This window comes from Panulirus ornatus, chromosome 26 (assembly GCF_036320965.1).
Source record: "Panulirus ornatus isolate Po-2019 chromosome 26, ASM3632096v1, whole genome shotgun sequence".
Taxonomy (NCBI): domain Eukaryota; kingdom Metazoa; phylum Arthropoda; class Malacostraca; order Decapoda; family Palinuridae; genus Panulirus; species Panulirus ornatus.
This window is the reverse complement of record NC_092249.1, coordinates 7,083,207-7,094,220: the sequence shown is the minus strand read 5'-3', so window position 1 is coordinate 7,094,220 and position 11,014 is coordinate 7,083,207. Positions and strand designations below refer to the sequence as shown.

At 39.7% G+C, this 11,014-nt stretch overlaps 2 long non-coding RNA genes across 7 annotated transcripts in view; both read left to right on the top strand.

Annotated features, from left to right (window-relative positions):
• LOC139757439 (uncharacterized) overlaps positions 1-4,486 on the top strand; it is a 56,081-nt gene extending 51,595 nt beyond the window's left edge. For 3 of the 6 annotated variants that reach the window (XR_011714632.1, XR_011714634.1, XR_011714633.1), the window contains exon 12: positions 4,361-4,483. This is a non-coding gene — a long non-coding RNA (uncharacterized lncRNA). Of the gene's footprint in view, positions 1-4,360 lie in introns of all 6 variants that reach the window. The other 3 variants (XR_011714631.1, XR_011714630.1, XR_011714629.1) reach the window with 2 other exon arrangements.
• Positions 4,487-6,302: 1,816 nt separating this feature from the next.
• Positions 6,303-11,014, top strand: part of LOC139757363 (uncharacterized) — an 8,768-nt gene continuing 4,056 nt past the window's right edge. Inside the window, exons 1-3 of the long non-coding RNA XR_011714601.1 lie at positions 6,303-6,459; positions 8,623-8,755; positions 10,262-10,394. This is a non-coding gene — a long non-coding RNA (uncharacterized lncRNA). The remainder of the gene's footprint in view (positions 6,460-8,622; positions 8,756-10,261; positions 10,395-11,014) is intronic.

Genomic DNA, 11,014 nt, shown 5'->3' with positions numbered 1-11,014 from the left:
AATTTGTCTTTTTATTTTTGGATGCCACCATGCAACTGTATTGGACTTTGGCACCCCCAAAGGGTATTTTAAGTAAACTTTTAATTAGGGTCTTTCCCTTTAGATGCCACTATTCCCTGTAAAGGCCTTTGAAGACGCCAAAGGGGATTTAGATTAATCCTTCAATTTTCATCTAAATTTTTTGATGTCTCCACGCAATTCTCTTGCCCTTTGGCATCACCAAAGTGGTATTAAAGTAAGCTTTCGAAATGTTTCTTTCCCTTTTGATGCCTCTATGCCCCTGTAATTGCCTTTGGCGGCGCCAAAGGGGATTTAAAATAAACCTTTAATTTGTCTTTTTATTTTTGGATGCCACCATGCAACTGTATTGGACTTTGGCACCCCCAAACGGTATTTTAAGTAAACTTTTAATTAGGGTCTTTCCCTTTAGATGCCACTATTTCCCTGTAAAGGCCTTTGAAGACGCCAAAGGGGATTTAGATTAATCCTTCAATTTTCTCTAAATTTTTGGATGCCTCCACGCAATTCTCTTGCCCTTTGGCATCCCCAAAGTGGCATTAAAGTAAGCTTTCCAAATGTTTCTTTCCCTTTTGATGCCTCTATGCCCCTGTAATTGCCTTTGGCGGCGCCAAAGGGGATTTAAAATAAACCTTTAATTTGTCTTTTTATTTTTGGATGCCACCATGCAACTGTATTGGACTTTGGCACCCCCAAAGGGTATTTTAAGTAAACTTTTAATTAGGGTCTTTCCCTTTAGATGCCACTATTCCCTGTAAAGGCCTTTGAAGACGCCAAAGGGGATTTAGATTAATCCTTCAATTTTCCTCTAAATTTTTTGATGTCTCCACGCAATTCTCTTGCCCTTTGGCATCCCCAAAGTGGCATTAAAGTAAGCTTTCCAAATGTTTCTTTCCCTTTTGATGCCTCTATGCCCCTGTAATTGCCTTTGGCGGCGCTAAAGGGGATTTAAAATAAACCTTTAATTTGTCTTTTTATTTTTGGATGCCACCATGCAACTGTATTGGACTTTGGCACCCCCAAAGGGTATTTTAAGTAAACTTTTAATTAGGGTCTTTCCCTTTAGATGCCACTATTTCCCTGTAAAGGCCTTTGAAGACGCCAAAGGGGATTTAGATTAATCCTTCAATTTTCCTCTAAATTTTTTCGATGTCGTCCACTGCAATTCTCTTGCCCTTTGGCATCCCCAAAGTGGCATTAAAGTAAGCTTTCCAAATGTTTCTTTCCCTTTTGATGCCTCTATGCCCCTGTAATTGCCTTTGGCGGCGCTAAAGGGGATTTAAAATAAACCTTTAATTTGTCTTTTTATTTTTGGATGCCACCATGCAACTGTATTGGACTTTGGCACCCCCAAAGGGTATTTTAAGTAAACTTTTAATTAGGGTCTTTCCCTTTAGATGCCACTATTTCCCTGTAAAGGCCTTTGAAGACGCCAAAGGGGATTTAGATTAATCCTTCAATTTTCATCTAAATTTTTGATGTCTCCACGCAATTCTCTTGCCCTTTGGCATCACCAAAGTGGCATTAAAGTAAGCTTTCCAAATGTTTCTTTCCCTTTTGATGCCTCTATGCCCCTGTAATTGCCTTTGGCGGCGCCAAAGGGGATTTAAAATAAACCTTTAATTTGTCTTTTTATTTTTGGATGCCACCATGCAACTGTATTGGACTTTGGCACCCCCAAAGGGTATTTTAAGTAAACTTTTAATTAGGGTCTTTCCCTTTAGATGCCACTATTCCCTGTAAAGGCCTTTGAAGACGCCAAAGGGGATTTAGATTAATCCTTCAATTTTCATCTAAATTTTTTGATGTCTCCACGCAATTCTCTTGCCCTTTGGCATCACCAAAGTGGCATTAAAGTAAGCTTTCGAAATGTTTCTTTCCCTTTTGATGCCTCTATGCCCCTGTAATTGCCTTTGGCGGCGCCAAAGGGGATTTAAAATAAACCTTTAATTTGTCTTTTTATTTTTGGATGCCACCATGCAACTGTATTGGACTTTGGCACCCCAAAAGGGTCTTTTAAGTAAACTTTTAATTTGTCTCTTTCCCTTCAGATGCCACTATTCCCTGTAAAGGCCTTTGAAGACGCCAAAGGGGATTTAGATTAATCCTTCAATTTTCTCTAAATTTTTGGATGCTCCACGCAATTCTCTTGCCCTTTGGCATCCCCAAAGTGGCATTAAAGTAAGCTTTCCAAATGTTTCTTTCCCTTTTGATGCCTCTATGCCCCTGTAATTGCCTTTGGCGGCGCCAAAGGGGATTTAAAATAAACCTTTAATTTGTCTTTTTATTTTTGGATGCCACCATGCAACTGTATTGGACTTTGGCACCCCTAAACGGTCTTTTAAGTAAACTTTTAATTAGTCTCTTTCCCTTCAGATGCCACTATTCCCCTGTAAAGGCCTTTGAAGACGCCAAAGGGGATTTAGATTAATCCTTCAATTTTCCTCTAAATTTTTGGATGCCTCCACGCAATTCTCTTGCCCTTTGGCATCCCCAAAGTGGCATTAAAGTAAGCTTTCCAAATGTTTCTTTCCCTTTTGATGCCTCTATGCCCCTGTAATTGCCTTTGGCGGCGCCAAAGGGGATTTAAAATAAACCTTTAATTTGTCTTTTTATTTTTGGATGCCACCATGCAACTGTATTGGACTTTGGCACCCCCAAACGGTATTTTAAGTAAACTTTTAATTAGGTCTTTCCCTTCAGATGCCACTATTCCCCTGTAAAGGCCTTTGAAGACGCCAAAGGGGATTTAGATTAATCCTTCAATTTTCCTCTAAATTTTTCGATGCTCCACGCAATTCTCTTGCCCTTTGGCATCCCCAAAGTGGCATTAAAGTAAGCTTTCAAATGTTTCTTTCCCTTTTGATGCCTCTATGCCCCTGTAATTGCCTTTGGCGGCGCCAAAGGGGATTTAAAATAAACCTTTAATTTGTCTTTTTATTTTTGGATGCCACCATGCAACTGTATTGGACTTTGGCACCCCCAAAGGGTATTTTAAGTAAACTTTTAATTAGGTCTCTTTCCCTTCAGATGCCACTATTCCCTGTAAAGGCCTTTGAAGACGCCAAAGGGGATTTAGATTAATCCTTCAATTTTCCTCTAAATTTTTCGATGTCTCCACTGCAATTCTCTTGCCCTTTGGCATCCCCAAAGTGGCATTAAAGTAAGCTTTCCAAATGTTTCTTTCCCTTTTGATGCCTCTATGCCCCTGTAATTGCCTTTGGCGGCGCCAAAGGGGATTTAAAATAAACCTTTAATTTGTCTTTTTATTTTTGGATGCCACCATGCAACTGTATTGGACTTTGGCACCCCCAAAGGGTATTTTAAGTAAACTTTTAATTAGGGTCTTTCCCTTTAGATGCCACTATTCCCCTGTAAAGGCCTTTGAAGACGCCAAAGGGGATTTAGATTAATCCTTCAATTTTCCTCTAAATTTTTCGATGTCTCCACGCAATTCTCTTGCCCTTTGGCATCCCCAAAGTGGCATTAAAGTAAGCTTTCCAAATGTTTCTTTCCCTTTTGATGCCTCTATGCCCCTGTAATTGCCTTTGGCGGCGCTAAAGGGGATTTAAAATAAACCTTTAATTTGTCTTTTTATTTTTGGATGCCACCATGCAACTGTATTGGACTTTGGCACCCCCAAAGGGTATTTTAAGTAAACTTTTAATTAGGGTCTTTCCCTTTAGATGCCACTATTTCCCTGTAAAGGCCTTTGAAGACGCCAAAGGGGATTTAGATTAATCCTTCAATTTTCATCTAAATTTTTTGATGTCTCCACGCAATTCTCTTGCCCTTTGGCATCACCAAAGTGGTATTAAAGTAAGCTTTCGAAATGTTTCTTTCCCTTTTAATGCCTCTATGCCCCTGTAATTGCCTTTGGCGGCGCCAAAGGGGATTTAAACTAAATCTTTAATTTGTCTTTTTATTTTTGGATGCCACCATGCAAAGGTATTAGACTTTGGCACCCCAAAACGGTCTGTTAAGTAAACTTTTAATTTGTCTCTTTCCCTTCAGATGCCACTATTACCCTGTAAAGGCCTTTGAAGACGCCAAAGGGGATTTAGATTAATCCTTCAATTTTTCTCTAAATTTTTGGATGCCTCACCGCAATTCTCTTGACCTTTGGCATCCCCAAAGTGGCATTAAAGTAAGCTTTCCAAATGTTTCTTTCCCTTATGATGCCTCTATGCCCCTGTAATTGCCTTTGGCGGCGCCAAAGGGGATTGAAAATAAACCTTTAATTTGTCTTTTTAATTTTGGATGCCTCCGTGCAGCTGTATTGGACTTTGGCACCCCTAAACGGTCTTTTATATAAAATTTTAATTTATCTCTTTCCCTTCAGATGCCACTACTCCCCTGTAAAGGCCTTTGAAGACGCCAAAGGGGATTTAGATTAATCCTTCAATTTTCCTCTAAGATTTTGGATGCCTCCACGCAATTCCCTTGCACTTTGGCATCCCAAAGTGGCATTAAGGTAAGCTTTGCAGATGCTTCTTTCCCTATTGGTGCCTCTATGCCCCTGTAATTGCCTTTGGTGGCGCCAAAGGGGATTTAAACTAAAACTTTAATTTGTCTTTTTATTTTTGGATGCCACCATGCAAAGGTATTGGACTTTGGCACCCCCTAAACGGTCTTTTAAGTAAACTTTTAATTTGTCTCTTTCCCTTCAGATGCCACTATTCCCCTGTAAAGGCCTTTGAAGACGCCAAAGGGGATTTAGATTAATCCTTCAATTTTCCTCTAAATTTTTCGATGCGTCCATGCAATTCTCTTGCCCTTTGGCATCCCCAAAGTGGCATTAAAGTAAGCTTTCCAAATGTTTCTTTCCCTTTTGATGCCTCTATGCCCCTGTAATTGCCTTTGGCGGCGCCTAAAGGGGATTTAAAATAAACCTTTAATTTGTCTTTTTATTTTTGGATGCCACCATGCAACTGTATTGGACTTTGGCACCCCCAAAGGGTATTTTAAGTAAACTTTTAATTAGGGTCTTTCCCTTTAGATGCCACTATTTCCCTGTAAAGGCCTTTGAAGACGCCAAAGGGGATTTAGATTAATCCTTCAATTTTCATCTAAATTTTTGATGTCTCCACGCAATTCTCTTGCCCTTTGGCATCACCAAAGTGGTATTAAAGTAAGCTTTCGAAATGTTTCTTTCCCTTTTATGCCTCTATGCCCCTGTAATTGCCTTTGGCGGCGCCAAAGGGGATTTAAAATAAACCTTTAATTTGTCTTTTTATTTTTGGATGCCACCATGCAACTGTATTGGACTTTGGCACCCCCAAACGGTCTTTTAAGTAAACTTTTAATTTGTCTCTTTCCCTTCAGATGCCACTATTCCCCTGTAAAGGCCTTTGAAGACGCCAAAGGGGATTTAGATTAATCCTTCAATTTTCCTCTAAATTTTTGGATGCTCCACGCAATTCTCTTGCCCTTTGGCATCCCCAAAGTGGCATTAAAGTAAGCTTTCCAAATGTTTCTTTCCCTTTTGATGCCTCTATGCCCCTGTAATTGCCTTTGGCGGCGCTAAAGGGGATTTAAAATAAACCTTTAATTTGTCTTTTTATTTTTGGATGCCACCATGCAACAGTATTGGACTTTGGCACCCCCAAAGGGTATTTTAAGTAAACTTTTAATTAGGGTCTTTCCCTTTAGATGCCACTATTTCCCTGTAAAGGCCTTTGAAGACGCCAAAGGGGATTTAGATTAATCCTTCAATTTTCATCTAAATTTTTTGATGTCTCCACGCAATTCTCTTGCCCTTTGGCATCACCAAAGTGGTATTAAAGTAAGCTTTCGAAATGTTTCTTTCCCTTTTAATGCCTCTATGCCCCTGTAATTGCCTTTGGCGGCGCCAAAGGGGATTTAAACTAAATCTTTAATTTGTCTTTTTGTTTTTGGATGCCACCATGCAAAGGTATTAGACTTAGGCACCCCAAAACGGTCTGTTAAGTAAACTTTTGATTTGTCTCTTTCCCTTCAGATGCCACTATTACCCTGTAAAGGCCTTTGAAGACGCCAAAGGGGATTTAGATTAATCCTTCAATTTTTCTCTAAATTTTTGGATGCCTCACCGCAATTCTCTTGACCTTTGGCATCCCCAAAGTGGCATTAAAGTAAGCTTTCCAAATGTTTCTTTCCCTTATGATGCCTCTATGCCCCTGTAATTGCCTTTGGCGGCGCCAAAGGGGATTGAAAATAAACCTTTAATTTGTCTTTTTAATTTTGGATGCCTCCGTGCAGCTGTATTGGACTTTGGCACCCCTAAACGGTCTTTTATATAAAATTTTAATTTATCTCTTTCCCTTCAGATGCCACTACTCCCCTGTAAAGGCCTTTGAAGACGCCAAAGGGGATTTAGATTAATCCTTCAATTTTCCTCTAAGATTTTGGATGCCTCCACGCAATTCCCTTGCACATTGGCATCCCAAATGTGGCATTAAGGTAAGCTTTGCAGATGCTTCTTTCCCTATTGGTGCCTCTATGCCCCTGTAATTGCCTTTGGTGGCGCCAAAGGGGATTTAAACTAAAACTTTAATTTGTCTTTTTATTTTTGGATGCCACCATGCAAAGGTATTGGACTTTGGCACCCCTAAACGGTCTTTTAAGTAAACTTTTAATTTGTCTCTCTCCCTTCAGATGCCACTATTCCCCTGTAAAGGCCTTTGAAGACGCCAAAGGGGATTTAGATTAATCCTTCAATTTTCCTCTAAATTTTTCGAAGTGTCCATGCAATTCTCTTGCCCTTTGTCATCCCCAAAGTGGCATTAAAGTAAGCTTTCCAAATGTTTCTTTCCCTTTTGATGCCTCTATGCCCCTGTAATTGCCTTTGGCGGCGCTAAAGGGGATTTAAAATAAACCTTTAATTTGTCTTTTTATTTTTGGATGCCACCATGCAACTGTATTGGACTTTGGCACCCCCAAAGGGTATTTTAAGTAAACTTTTAATTAGGGTCTTTCCCTTTAGATGCCACTATTTCCCTGTAAAGGCCTTTGAAGACGCCAAAGGGGATTTAGATTAATCCTTCAATTTTCATCTAAATTTTTTGATGTCTCCACGGAATTCTCTTGCCCTTTGGCATCACCAAAGTGGTATTAAAGTAAGCTTTCGAAATGTTTCTTTCCCTTTTAATGCCTCTATGCCCCTGTAATTGCCTTTGGCGGCGCCAAAGGGGATTTAAAATAAACCTTTAATTTGTCTTTTTATTTTTGGATGCCACCATGCAACTGTATTGGACTTTGGCACCCCCAAAGGGTATTTTAAGTAAACTTTTAATTAGGGTCTTTCCTTTTAGATGCCACTATTCCCCTGTAAAGGCCTTTGAAGACGACAAAGGGGAGTTAGATTAATCCTTCAATTTTCCTCTAATTTTTTCGATGCGTCCATGCAATTCTCTTGCCCTTTGGCATCCCCAAAGTGGCATTAAAGTAAGCATTCCAAATGTTTCTTTCCCTTTTGATGCCTCTATGCCCCTGTAATTGCCTTTGGCGGCGCTAAAGGGGATTTAAAATAAACCTTTAATTTGTCTTTTTATTTTTGGATGCCACCATGCAACTGTATTGGACTTTGGCACCCCCAAAGGGTATTTTAAGTAAACTTTTAATTAGGGTCTTTCCCTTTAGATGCCACTATTTCCCTGTAAAGGCCTTTGAAGACGCCAAAGGGGATTTAGATTAATCCTTCAATTTTCCTCTAATTTTTTCGATGTCTCCACGCAATTCTCTTGCCCTTTGGCATCCCCAAAGTGGCATTAAAGTAAGCTTTCGAAATGTTTCTTTCCCTTTTAATGCCTCTATGCCCCTGTAATTGCCTTTGGCGGCGCCAAAGGGGATTTAAAATAAACCTTTAATTTGTCTTTTTATTTTTGGATGCCACCATGCAACAGTATTGGACTTTGGCACCCCCAAAGGGTATTTTAAGTAAACTTTTAATTCGGGTCTTTCCCTTTAGATGCCACTATTTCCCTGTAAAGGCCTTTGAAGACGCCAAAGGGGATTTAGATTAATCCTTCAATTTTCATCTAAATTTTTTGATGTCTCCACGCAATTCTCTTGCCCTTTGGCATCACCAAAGTGGTATTAAAGTAAGCTTTCGAAATGTTTCTTTCCCTTTTAATGCCTCTATGCCCCTGTAATTGCCTTTGGCGGCGCCAAAGGGGATTTAAACTAAATCTTTAATTTGTCTTTTTGTTTTTGGATGCCACCATGCAAAGGTATTAGACTTAGGCACCCCAAAACGGTCTGTTAAGTAAACTTTTGATTTGTCTCTTTCCCTTCAGATGCCACTATTACCCTGTAAAGGCCTTTGAAGACGCCAAAGGGGATTTAGATTAATCCTTCAATTTTTCTCTAAATTTTTGGATGCCTCACCGCAATTCTCTTGACCTTTGGCATCCCCAAAGTGGCATTAAAGTAAGCTTTCCAAATGTTTCTTTCCCTTATGATGCCTCTATGCCCCTGTAATTGCCTTTGGCGGCGCCAAAGGGGATTGAAAATAATCCTTTAATTTGTCTTTTTAATTTTGGATGCCTCCGTGCAGCTGTATTGGACTTTGGCACCCCTAAACGGTCTTTTATATAAAATTTTAATTTATCTCTTTACCTTCAGATGCCACTACTCCCCTGTAAAGGCCTTTGAAGACGCCAAAGGGGATTTAGATTAATCCTTCAATTTTCCTCTAAGATATTGGATGCCTCCACGCTTTTCCCTTGCACATTGGCATCCCAAATGTGGCATTAAGGTAAGCTTTGCAGATGCTTCTTTCCCTATTGGTGCCTCTATGCCCCTGTAATTGCCTTTGGTGACGCCAAAGGGGATTTAAACTAAAACTTTAATTTGTCTTTTTATTTTTGGATGCCACCATGCAAAGGTATTGGACTTTGGCACCCCTAAACGGTCTTTTAAGTAAACTTTTAATTTGTCTCTTTCCCTTCAGATGCCACTATTCCCCTGTAAAGGCCTTTGAAGACGCCAAAGGGGATTTAGATTAATCCTTCAATTTTCCTCTAAATTTTTCGAAGTGTCCATGCAATTCTCTTGCCCTTTGGCATCCCCAAAGTGGCATTAAAGTAAGCTTTCCAAATGTTTCTTTCCCTTTTGATGCCTCTATGCCCCTGTAATTGCCTTTAGCGCCGCCAAAGGGGATTAAAAATAAACCTTTAATTTATCTTTTTATTTTTGAAAGCCACCATGCAACTGTATTGGACTTTGGCACCCCCAAAGGGTATTTTAAGTAAACTTTTAATTAGGGTCTTTCCCTTTAGATGCCACTATTCGCCTGTAAAGGCCTTTGAAGACGCCAAAGGGGATTTAGATTAATCTTCAATTTTCCTCTAAATTTTTGGATGTCTCCACGCAATTCTCTTGCCCTTTGGCATCCCCAAAGTGGCATTAAAGTAAGCATTCCAAATGTTTCTTTCCCTTTTGATGCCTCTATGCCCATGTAATTGCCTTTGGCGGCGCTAAAGGGGATTTAAAATAAACCTTTAATTTGTCTTTTTATTTGTGGATGCCACCATGCAACTGTATTGGACTTTGGCACCCCCAAAGGGTATTTTAAGTAAACTTTTAATTAGGGTCTTTCCCTTTAGATGCCACTATTTCCCTGTAAAGGCCTTTGAAGACGCCAAAGGGGATTTAGATTAATCCTTCAATTTTCATCTAAATTTTTTGATGTCTCCACGGAATTCTCTTGCCCTTTGGCATCACCAAAGTGCTATTAAAGTAAGCTTTCGAAATGTTTCTTTCCCTTTTAATGCCTCTATGCCCCTGTAATTGCCTTTGGCGGCGCCAAAGGGGATTTAAACTAAATCTTTAATTTGTCTTTTTGTTTTTGGATGCCACCATGCAAAGGTATTAGACATTGGCACCCCAAAACGGTCTGTTAAGTAAACTTTTGATTTGTCTCTTTCCCTTCAGATGCCACAATTACCCTGTAAAGGCCTTTGAAGACGCCAAAGGGGATTTAGATTAATCCTTCAATTTTTCTCTAAACTTTTGGATGCCTCACCGCAATTCTCTTGACCTTTGGCATCCCCAAAGTGGCATTAAAGTAAGCTTTCCAAATGTTTCTTTCCCTTATGATGCCTCTATGCCCCTATAATTGCCTTTGGCGGCGCCAAAGGGGATTGAAAATAAACCTTTAATTTGTCTTTTTAATTTTGGATGCCTCCGTGCAGCTGTATTGGACTTTGGCACCCCTAAACGGTCTTTTATATAAAATTTTAATTTATCTCTTTCCCTTCAGATGCCACTACTCCCCTGTAAAGGCCTTTGAAGACGCCAAAGGGGATTTAGATTAATCTTTCAATTTTCCTCTAAGATTTTGGATGTCTCCACGCAATTCCCTTGCACTTTGGCATCCCCAAAGTGGCATTAAGGTAAGCTTTGCAGATGCTTCTTTCCCTATTGGTGCCTCTATGCACCTGTAATTGCCTTTGGTGGCGCCAAAGGGGATTTAAACTAAAACTTTAATTTGTCTTTTTATTTTTGGATGCCACCATGCAAAGGTATTGGACTTTGGCACCCCTAAACGGTCTTTTATATAAAATTTTAATTTATCTCTTTCCCTTCAGATGCCACTACTCCCCTGTAAAAGCCTTTGAAGACGCCAAAGGGGATTTAGATTAATCCTTCAATTTTTCTCTAAATTTTTGGATGCCTCACCGCTATTCTCTTGACCTTTGGAATCTCCAAAGTGGCATTAAAGTAAGCTTTCCAAATGTTTCTTTCCCTTATGATGCCTCTATGCCCCTGTAATTGCCTTTGGCGGCGCCAAAGGGGATTTAAAATAAACCTTTAATTTGTCTTTTTATTTTTGGATGCCACCATGCAACTGTATTGGACTTTGGCACCCCCAAAGGGTATTTTAAGTAAACTTTTAATTAGGGTCTTTCCTTTTAGATGCCACTATTCCCCTGTAAAGGCCTTTGAAGACGACAAAGGGGAGTTAGATTAATCCTTCAATTTTCCTCTAATTTTTTCGATGCGTCCATGCAAT